The 10616-nt window shown below is 48.3% G+C and overlaps 1 pseudogene; it reads right to left on the reverse strand.

Annotated features, from left to right (window-relative positions):
• Positions 1-261: 261 nt before the first annotated feature.
• On the reverse strand, positions 262-3632 carry LOC136144897 (ATPase MORC2 pseudogene; annotated as a pseudogene).
• Positions 3633-10616: the final 6984 nt, after the last annotated feature.

A 10616-nucleotide genomic window follows, 5' to 3' on the forward strand; every position in this document is an offset into this window, starting at 1 on the left:
CCCTTCCTGATTTAGAGATATTAATTTTTTTAAAATTGGAGTATAATTGCTTTATTTTTTTATTTTTTATTTTATTTTGTTTCTTTCAAAAAATATTTATAAACTTAGGGTGGAAGATTCAAAGAATCAGAGTCTCTTTCCCACCCAAAGCACAAATATCTCATGAGTCAAACCAAGGTAGGTCCATCAACCCATAAATGAAACGCCACCCTCAGGAGCTCTGCCTTGAGGGGCAGAGGAGCTGATCTCTGGCTCCGGGCCCTAGTCCCCCTTGGTGATCAGGTCCTCGATGTAGGCATTAAGCTCGTCTGTGTTAATGTCTATGTCCTTTTGCAGGAGTGCCGCGATGTTGGTCCTCAGCTTCTGCAGCTTCTCCTCCGTTTCACGCAGCTTTCTCTCGGAGGTGCGCAGGCTCTCCTCAGAAGACTTGGCCCGCAAGTCGGCGCGGCTCTGGTAGGAATGGCACAGGTCCTGCAGCCTGACTTCATGCTGCTTGAAGTACTCTTTCAGAGGAAACGATATCAGCTCATCTGAATTCATAGCACTCAGCTCCTTCTTAGAGATGGGGAAACTTGGAGGCAGGAAGTACCATAAACAATTCCGAAGAATCTGGACGAGGAGGTCAATGGTCTCGTGGTTGGTGCTGGGGGCGATGGTGTCAGGTTCGATGGGGATGCGGTCCGAGGTGGAGGGCTCTGCTGTGGCTACAGCTTGCTGGGCTACCGAATCCCCTGCCAGGGCCGCCGCCACCACCTCCTCTTCCCTGCCCTCCTGACGTGTGACTGGGCTCTGATACTCTGGGGACGGGGGCTTCATCAACTGCACGTCCTCGCTGCCTCTCTCCACCCAGCGGTCTCTTGGTGTTGTGTCCATGGGCAGATAGTCAAATTTCACCTTCCTCCGCACTGCATTCTTGCCCACCTCCACAGCTGTGACACGGCCTATGTACCACTTCTTATTCACACGCACCTCTATATGCAGCCCTTTATCTTTCTGAGCGCTCTTGAGGTCAGCCGAGTCCTCTTCCCCAGAGCTGTCTGAGAGCTCATTTAAGTCCTTCTTTTCCTCCTTCACAGCAAACTTGCCCCTCTTGGACCTCTCCTTCCTCTTCTCAGCCTCTTCCTCTGTTTCTTCCTCATCAAAGACCCCGAGGCTCCGCTTCCGACCAGGAGTGGCCTGTGGGGAGAGTTTAGCGGGCAGCTCTGGCTTCTTGACCACTGGAGTCTTCAGGGCTCGGGGGGAAGGGACCTCCCGAGGGCTCCTGGAGTTGGGCTGGGGAGATGGTAACGGTGGCTGCACCAGTGGGCTGGGCCGGGACGCAGGCCTGACCAGAGTGTTGGCAGGTTTCCGGGGTGCCTCATGAGGCTGGAGTAGCCAGAAAGTGCTGGCCTCCTCCCGGGCGGCCGGGGCAGCAGGCTTTGGAGTGCTACTGATGACAGGAGCCTTTCTGGGCTGGCTCGCTGGTCTGGGAGCTTGAAGGGAAGGGGGTCTGCTCGGGGCATTCTTGATCACAGCAGGTAAAGGAGGCGACCGAGGATGCTGAGGTCTATGTGCAGGTTCCTCAGAGGAAGGTCTAGTCACTTCCAAGGGCAGTTTCTTCAGGTCAGCCTGGGAGTGAATGGGTGTGGTTTTCTGCAGAGCCTCCAGCTTCTGCTGCTGGCGGATTTTCTGTATCAGCTGCTTCTGCCGCTTCTCCTGCGTCTTTGGGTCCTTTCTCAGAGCCCCCAGGGGGAGCTTCTGCTTCTGCTCAGAGGCCTCGCACCGGTCCTGCTCAGGATCAGGGTTCATGGAGCAAACCCAAGTGTCAGGGTAATCCCTCTCCACAGAATTCAGCTGAAAGGGGAGTGTCCGACACTTCAGACACAGATCACACAGTATGGTGGTTGGGATCTTCATGGATCCCCGCCGCTTGTAGCGCAGCTCACTGGATGGGGGCTGGTTCCAGTTGACAGAGAGGTAGCCAAACTCATCCCAGAACTTGATGATTCCCCGCTGGGCAATGGCGATGTCCTTCCAGTACTGTGCCAGGTGCTCCCCCATGGCCTGCAGCAGGTGCCGGTACTCCTTGGCGTCCGCAGAGTCCTGCTTGTTGTGTGTGGGCTCCAGGGCCAGGTAGGGCACATCGACGACCCCAACAACCCCACCACACGCCATCTTGATCAGGCTGCTACAGTTGTAGATGAACATTCTATCCAGGTCCTGGTGTTCGATGTTGACCCTGAAAACAAAGTGCAGTTCCTTAGGTTCTTTAAGTGCTCGCTGCTTAGCCTCCTTGATCCGCTTCTTGACGTCGGCTTCCCTGCGCAGAGTAATGGCTGTGTTCTGGACCTGTCGCAACATCACCCTGGAGTCCCGTGTGAGATCTCCGCCCAGGCGCACTTCCAACGTCCGAGCTTTGCTTTCTGCCTCCCGTGCCTTCTCTTCCGCAATCCTCGCCGCGTGCTCAGCCTTCTTCACCTCCTGCTCCGCGAAGGTCTTGAACTGGCTCGATGTGTACTTGTACCTCCTGGGTTTGTACGGGCAGCAGGAGAGCCTCTTGGTCTGTACCTTGTGCCCATGGATGAAGATCTGCATCCGGGGATCAATGTAGAGCAAGGCAGCGTAGGCACGGAAGGAGCGGAGCTTTGGCTTGGTGCCCTCCGGAGAAATCTCTGTCATCTGGATATCCCTTGGATTTGAGATTATGTCCAGCTCTGGCTCTCCGTTATCCATAAGTTTGAGGTTGAAGATGATTACCAGCGTTCCGCTGTCCCCAGGAATCTTCATGAACTGAGTCATCACCTCCTCTTCATTGCGGAAGGGGGAATATTTGTAGATGAGTTCTGTCTCGATGGCAAACTTCTCCACGTTATCTGTGACAGGTTCCCAGTTTCGAGCGTTCCAAGTGGGCAATGGGACTATCACCTCATCAATGCCCTCCTCCTCATGAAAGGTGCGTGACAGGAAGAGGCAGGTCATGGTGTCTTCCTTCTTGGTGAAGAGGATAAAATCCTTCCCGATGCGCATCGAGCCCGACTTTAACCCATTCCCGTACTGCCCAATCTGGGTGGACTCAGGCGTTCGCTTGGCCGACTTCCCAAACTGGATCATGCTGGCAGCATCACTTGGATCCATTCCCGCTCCATCATCCAAAAAACAAAGCATAAATCCTCCTAGAAGGTCCTCTCGCCTTTCTGCATAAATATCAATTCTCGTGGCATCAGCATCTCTTGCATTATCAAGTAGTTTAGCAAGAGCATCAAACAAGAATTCATGAGTGGTTGAATTTGTATGTAGATATTTGAAGGTTAGCTGAGCTCGATTCAGACTGCTGTAATTCGTGAGAGCCATGAGTGCGGTGATGTCTCCAGTTCTTTAACCACAATCCGGAAGTCTAGCAACTTCAGTCATAAAACTGGACAGCTACACATGTCTTCGCCATCAGTGATCCCAGGATCCTTAAATAAGCCCCAAACTGGCGACCACGATGTTGCTCGAGTGCATATGGCGTTAGTTCCGGCTCCACCACCTACCAACTGATAGATTTCCTAAGCGCTGAAGACCGATTTCCGTTTTCAAAGCCCAGATCAAACCGAGCTTGCTGTGCGCCCCAATCTCCTCGGGGTAGTGAGTCAAATAACCTCACAGTGGCCCACTAAGTCGCCCCAGAACTGACCCACCCAATCAACTCAGGCGGGCCGTGCCCCGCCCCCTGGCCCTCAGACAGCGCTCAGCCTCTCAGGCCCTCACCCGGCCTCGGTCCGCGTGCTCTCCTCCTCACGGAGACAAGTTAGTCCCAGTTTTCAAGGCCCGGATCGAGGGCAGTGGCGAGCGCACCACCCGACTGGGCGTTGCCGGGCGCTCACAGCTGCCTTTGTCCCTCCCCACGGAATTGGAACCCAACAGCCGCGGAGCGCTCTGGGAACCATGCGCTGCCGCCACTTCCGCGTCCGCCGCTGCCGCCGCGAGACCAGCCGCCCTCGCGCCGAGCTAGATGAGATGGTGACAGGACTCACAGTACAAAATTCGGTGTTTAGGGCTGCTCCGCCGAGGCCGCCACCGCCACCTCTTTGTCTCCGCCAGTGCACACAACCCGGGCCGCCTCGCGCACTCCCCGACGCCCCAGGTCCCCGAGGCCTCCGCCTAATTGGAGTATAATTGCTTTAAAATGTTGTATTAGTTTTTGGTGTACAACAAACTGAATCAGCTTTATGTATACATTTATCTCCTCCCTCTTGAGCCCCCCTCCCCCCCACCACTCCAGGTCATCACAGAGCACCGAGCTGATCTTGTGCTATTCAGCCTTCCCACTGGCTGTCTGTTCTACACATTCTAGTGTATATATGTCAATGCTACTCTCCCAGTTTGTCCCACCCTTCCCTTCCCCCACATTGTGTCCACAAGTCCATTCTCTGCATCTGGGTCATGACTCCTGACCCCTGCAAATACCAGTCTGAAGGGCCGTCATCAAAAAATCCACAAACAATAAATGCTGCAGAGAGTGTGGAGAAATGGGACTCCTCTTGCACTGTTGGTGGGAATATAAACAGATACAGCCACTATGGAGAACAGTATGGAGGTTCCTTAAAAAGCTAAAAGTAGAGCTACTATATCACCCAGCAATGCCACTACTAGGCATATATTCTGAGAAAACCGTAATGCAAAAAGACATATGTATATGTACCCCAATGTTCACTGCAGCACTATTTACGATAACCAGGACATGGAAGCAGCCTAAATGTCCATTGATAGATGAATAAAGAAGATGTGGTACATATATACAATGGAATATTACTCAGCCATAAAAGGAACAAAACTGGGTCATTTGTATTTATGTGGATGGACCTAAGGTCTGTCATACAGAGTGTAGTAAGTCAGAGAAAAACAAATATCATATATTAACACATATAAATGGCATCTAAGGACATTTGTGTTCATTCGTTCATTTACTTATTCATTTTATGTCTCTTGAGCCTGCCCTGTGTTAGGCACTGGGAATACCAGAACGAATATATTTCCATCTCTGTTCTTAAGGTTTCAGTTCAGTGGAGAAGATTGTTAAAGAGGAAGATAGCACATGGTGATTTGGACAATTTCCTCCAATTGCTGTGCAGGTTCCTGGCTGTATCAGTTATCTGGTGATGGGTAACAGACCTTCCCGAACTTTGTGATGTCAAGTAGCCACAAACGCCTACTGCTCCTGAGCCTGTGCTTCAGGTTGCTTAGATCTGGTTTCAGCAGCCTTCCTCATCTAGCCTGCAAGCAGCTCCAGGTCACTAGATGGCTCTGCTTCGGGAGCTTGGCTGGTGTTCCACGGTTTTCCTGGAGGATGGTCTCCCGTCCTCCAGCAGGCTGGCCTGGGCTTGCTCACACTGCAGGGAGAGCAATGCCGTGTAAGGGCTCTTGGGGGTCTGGACGCGGGACTGGTGGCCCATTGCTCCCACCACATTCCATCGGCCCAAGCATCACAAGGCTGGTTCAGGTAAAAAGCGCAATGAAACAGACCCCCTTTCCTTTGATGGACAGAGCCGTAAAGTGGTGCCGGAAAGTGCCCAGATCCAGGGAGAAGTGAAGAACGGTGGTGGCTATTTTTGCCATCAGCTGCGATGACTCATGTAGACGTGTGTGGTTGAAATTTGCTGGCTATGTAGGGAACCTGGGGCAGGAAGAAAAGTTAGATAATTGAAAAAAAAATTCAGGTTATACAACACCTCATTAAATGGAGGTTAATTTGCTGAACGTGGTATCTTGTTTCTCCTGCAGTGAAGGTTTCTCTCTAAATCCCTGGGACTGAGGTCAGCTTGATGCTCTGTGATGACCTAGAGGGGTGGGATGGGGGAGGTGGGAAGGGGGTCCAAGAGGGAGGGGAAATATGTATACAGACAGCTGATTGACATCGTTGTACAGCAGAAACCAACACAATATTGTAAAACAGTTATCCTCAAATTAAAAAACCTCCCCGGGACCAATCAGAGAAGGGCGGTGAGAAACATACAGCCAGGTTTCACCAAGGCAAGTCAGCATGATGGTCTTTACAGGAGGCCTGTGATGAGGGCAGGAGCCTCCAGGACACAGGCGCTCACTGAAGCCTGGGGACTTAGTTTGGTGGGGAGATGAAAAAAAAATTTTTTTTAAGTAGTCAACAAGTTAGGACAGCAGAGCGAGAGAGGACCCAGAGATTCAAATTCAGGGTTGGAAGATAGATAACAAGGTAAGATGACATTTGAATAGATAGAAGCTTGGATTCTTGTAAATACCAAGCTACCACTGTACTATTTATACTCTATGTGGCTTGTGCCATTTCGCTGTGCTGGGGACACCTGCTAAGGTTCCAGTGGGATCCTAGATAATAACTAGGTATCTCAGGACTTGTAAAAAGCATGCATGCTTAGTCGTGTCCGACTCTTTGCCACCCAAGGACTGTAGCCCTCCAGGCTCCTCTAGGCAAGAATACTAGAGTGAATAGCCATTTCCTTCTCCAAGGGATCTTCCCGGCCTAGGGATTGAACCTGGGTTTCCTGAAGTGCAGGCAGATTCTTCACCATCTGAGCTTACAGGGGAGCCCCATTTTAAAAGGCACATTAAGTTCTCAATAGAATGCCTGACCCATAGTAGGGTCTCAACAAATGATTGCCATTATACTATTATTACTGTTTTTAGTGTAGCTACGGTTTTGCAGATTGGAGGTCTGGGGGTCTCATCCCTCTTTGTACCGAGATGCTCCATCCGTATGAGTTCTACTGTCAGTCAGGTGAGTGGGAACCCAGCTTGAGGAAACAGCTGGGAGGGGGTGGAACGGAGGGGGCGCAGTGAGAACACAATCTGTATCCTTTCTAAAAACGGCTCTCATGGGAGAAAATTACTAATCACTGCCATTCTTCTGCATCTGGTGTTAATTCTTCCAGGTAAAGGGTACTATAAATGGAGTGTTAAGTTCTTAATTTAGAGTGTTTGTGGGGGGGTGTTGCAGTTATTCATTTTATTAGTCACTGTTCAAGGCTTTGGAAAGAGCAGAAGTTTTGATGTTGAAGGAAATATCTCACTTGCATCATGGGGCTTTTCTTTTGAATACCCTGGCGCTGGATTTGGAAACAGGTGGGCCATCGAGGGTGTTATCGGTGTTTGGTGTGCTCTCATAGGGGAGAGGATTGAAAGTCAGTAACAAGGATGAACTTCATATCACACAGGCTATTGCAGTAGCCTTCAGATAGGCCTCCTGTTCCCACTTTATTCTTCTCCAACCCTTTTTCTATATGGAAGCCAAAGTGGTTTTCTTAAAATCAGATGTTGAAGCACCTACTGTATAGCACAGGGAACTCTGCCTGATGTTCCGTGGCAGCATGGATGGGAGGGGGTTTGGGGGAGCATGGGCACATGTATGTGTGTGGCTGAGTCCCTTTGTTAATCGGCTGTATGCCAATATGGGCCTCCCAGGTGGCACAGTGATGAAGAATCCACCTGCCAATGGAGGAGACTCGAGTTCAATCGCTGGTCAGGAAGATCCCCTGGAGAAGGGAACGGCAACCCACTCCAGTGTTCTTGCCTGGAGAGTTCCGTGGACAGAGGAGCCTGGTGGGCTACAGTCCATGGGGCTGCAAAGAGTCGGACACAATTGAGCAACCAACAACCTGAACCTGAGTGTATGTGTGGCTGGTTCACTTTGCTGTACAGTAGAAGCTAACACAACATTGTAAAACAACTATAATCCAACAGAAAAGTTTTTAGAAAGATCTTACTGCTTTTACAATGGTGATTAGGGAAAACTTCTGTAAGATGACTGAAGCTGACCCCAAAGGATAAGAAACAGCCAGTTATTAGAGGGGGCACTGCTGGTGCAGAAGCAAGGTGGAAGGAGACCAATATGACTGGAGCTTAGTCAACAAAGAGGAGACAAGGGCTGATTTGAAGATGTGAGTTCAAGACTATGGTCTGAAATCCTAAGCAAGGAGTGGAATTGTACCCAGTGTAATGGAAATCTGCTTTTGATGATCACCTCTTATTTGATTGCCTTCCCGTTTAGATCCCCACAGAGCATTGAGTAGAGTTCCCTGTGCTATACATCAGGTTCTCATTAGCTTTCTATTTTACATATCGTATCAATAGTGTATGATCTCAATCCCAATCTCCCAGTTTCATTGCACCCCACTTTCCCTCTGGGTACCCATAAAAAGCAGAACCTTCTTAAGACAGCAAAACTTTTGTTGATGTATGGCAGAAACCAACACCATATCATAAAGCAATTATTCTCCAATGAAAAACAATTTTGTTAAAAAAGAAAATCATTGCAAAAGCCTTGCCCTTTTCAATCAGTGACTAACTAGTGATTTAATAACTAATAATAATTTAATAACTATTTAAATAACTAGTGATTTGTGATTAATGACTAGTGACTAATAACATGAATAATCCCACCCCCCAACACTTTGCATTTCACCAGCCAGTAGTTTCTTTCTCATCAATAGACAGTAGTGATGTTAATAAATAATTTTTTGTTTGTTAAATTGCATACTGCCTCTCTATAACACTGGCTTGTGGCTAGAACTTCCTATTGTGAGCCATGAACTTCCTACCAGACCCACTAGTCATAAGACTGAGTAAGACCAGGAAAAATCACCACAAAGTGAGAATGAGATCAGGTTTGAGCAGGTCTGGGGGGCAGAAGTGTGTTACATAAAGTGTGTGTGACCCACCCCTGATGCTATAAAGTGGGACCCTGGTCCATGTGGATGCTGTGCAGGATTTTATGTTAGTGAATCAATTACTCTGTAAGCTTTCAGATGCTGTCCTACATCTTATGGGTGAGAAGGACACAGATCCAGAGAGATGGGATTCCATCATAAGCGTCAGCACTGTTCTTGGCAAAAACTAGGCACTTGGTAAATCTTAGCTACACGAATACTTTCTCCATCACAGGTAACTATCACAGTTAACGCCTCTGCCCTGGAGTTGGTACAATGGATTGAATCTTTCTGTCCTCCCTGTCAGATGTCTGTTAATGATTTTTTCTGTTGAGACTTTCAAGCAGATAGCATAATGGTGGAGCTGATGGTTTAAATTGCCCACTGTATTTCCAGCATAAGAAGCAGAGTGTTCCTGCATGGAGGAAGCCCGTGGTGTGAATCTGATTTCTTCTGTCTGGTCCAGAGTGCTGTTGGTGGACTGCAGCCTAGATGTGCTTGATCAAACATGGAATGATATAAAGATAAAATCTTGTAAAGGGGATTTATGGTTGTTACATTAATTGAAATACTTCAGGATCCACAAATTCTTATTCAGAGTCCCAACTATTCGGGAAATATATGAAGATTAATGAAAAAAATTCTGAAATATTTTCTTTGCTTGACTTTGAACATGGTTGAGAAGAGTCCGTGACTTGAGGGGCTGACCCAGAGTCTCTATTTCTGTACCTGTTGGACAGACTTGTAGCTTTGTTTTTGGTTCCATGGAGTGAAAACTACTGATCATATCTAAGAATATATAAAGCTAAACCAATGCTTTGTTAGTCCTGCATTTGAGAGTTGTGAGAAAAAGAAATAATTTGCTGCTATTTTAACAGCACCTTGTTCTCCATTCTCTTCCTTTTCTTGACCTCAGGCTAATTTTTTTTTTTTTTTTGGTCAGAATCAGCGCTCAGGTTGGACTGTTGTTGTTTTAACCCAACCCGTAGAATCAGGGGATGTACAGATTGGAAGAGAGGATCCAGGCCAATACTTCTAATTTTTCAGCTAGGGAAATTGAGGCTCAGAGCAGTCATATGGGGACCCAAACCTTATGAGTGAAGTTAGCAAAGGAATTGGGATTCCAAATAGGATTCTGGTCTCATCTTGTCATGTACCTCTTGTTGCATCAATGAAATGGACCTACTAGCTACTGTTCCTACTATCCTGGAAAAAGAGAAGCAAAGACTAGCAGAGACTATAGGAAAGGACGAGGTGAGGAGGAACTTCTCCCCGGCGTGTCGTGTCCTTGCTCTTTTCATCCTTGCACACAACTTTGTGGTTGATGTGTTGAAGCTTCATTTTTGATGCACAAGCCATTGGGCCATCTCAGAGTGATGGTCTGCTATTGCTGTTTAGTCGCTAAGTCGACTCTCTGCGACCCCACGGACTGTAGCTCATCAGGCTCCTCTGTCCATGGAATTCTCCAGGTGAGAAAACTGGAGTGGGTTGCCATTTCCTTCTTCAGGGGATCTTCCCAACCCAGGTATCGAACCCGTGTCTCCTGCATTGCAGTTGGATTCTTTACCACTGAGCTATCAGGGAAGCCCAATGATCTGTTAGCATGTCCTAATTCAGATCTTTGATGAGAACCAAGATAACAGTCTTACTAACTGTAGCTAATATTTTTGGAATACTGGTGATGAGGTAGCTATCTGTAAACTGTACCTTTGAATTCTTCGTGACAGCCATTGGAGATGAGCACTGTGATAATTCCGTGGACAGGTAAGAAACCAAGGAGAGGTGGATAAATCAAGATCACTCAGAGGGTAAATACGGAAGCTGGAACGTGAGTTCTGCTCTGTTGTCCCTGGTTTCTACCAAGGGTTCAACATCATTACTTGCACCCAGTCAGGAGCTAAAGAAACCTGTAAGGGACGGTGGGCACATCTCGGGTCCCCAGTGCCCTGTGTAACAGTA

Source organism: Muntiacus reevesi, chromosome 12, assembly GCF_963930625.1.
Source record: "Muntiacus reevesi chromosome 12, mMunRee1.1, whole genome shotgun sequence".
In the NCBI taxonomy this organism is placed as follows: domain Eukaryota; kingdom Metazoa; phylum Chordata; class Mammalia; order Artiodactyla; family Cervidae; genus Muntiacus; species Muntiacus reevesi.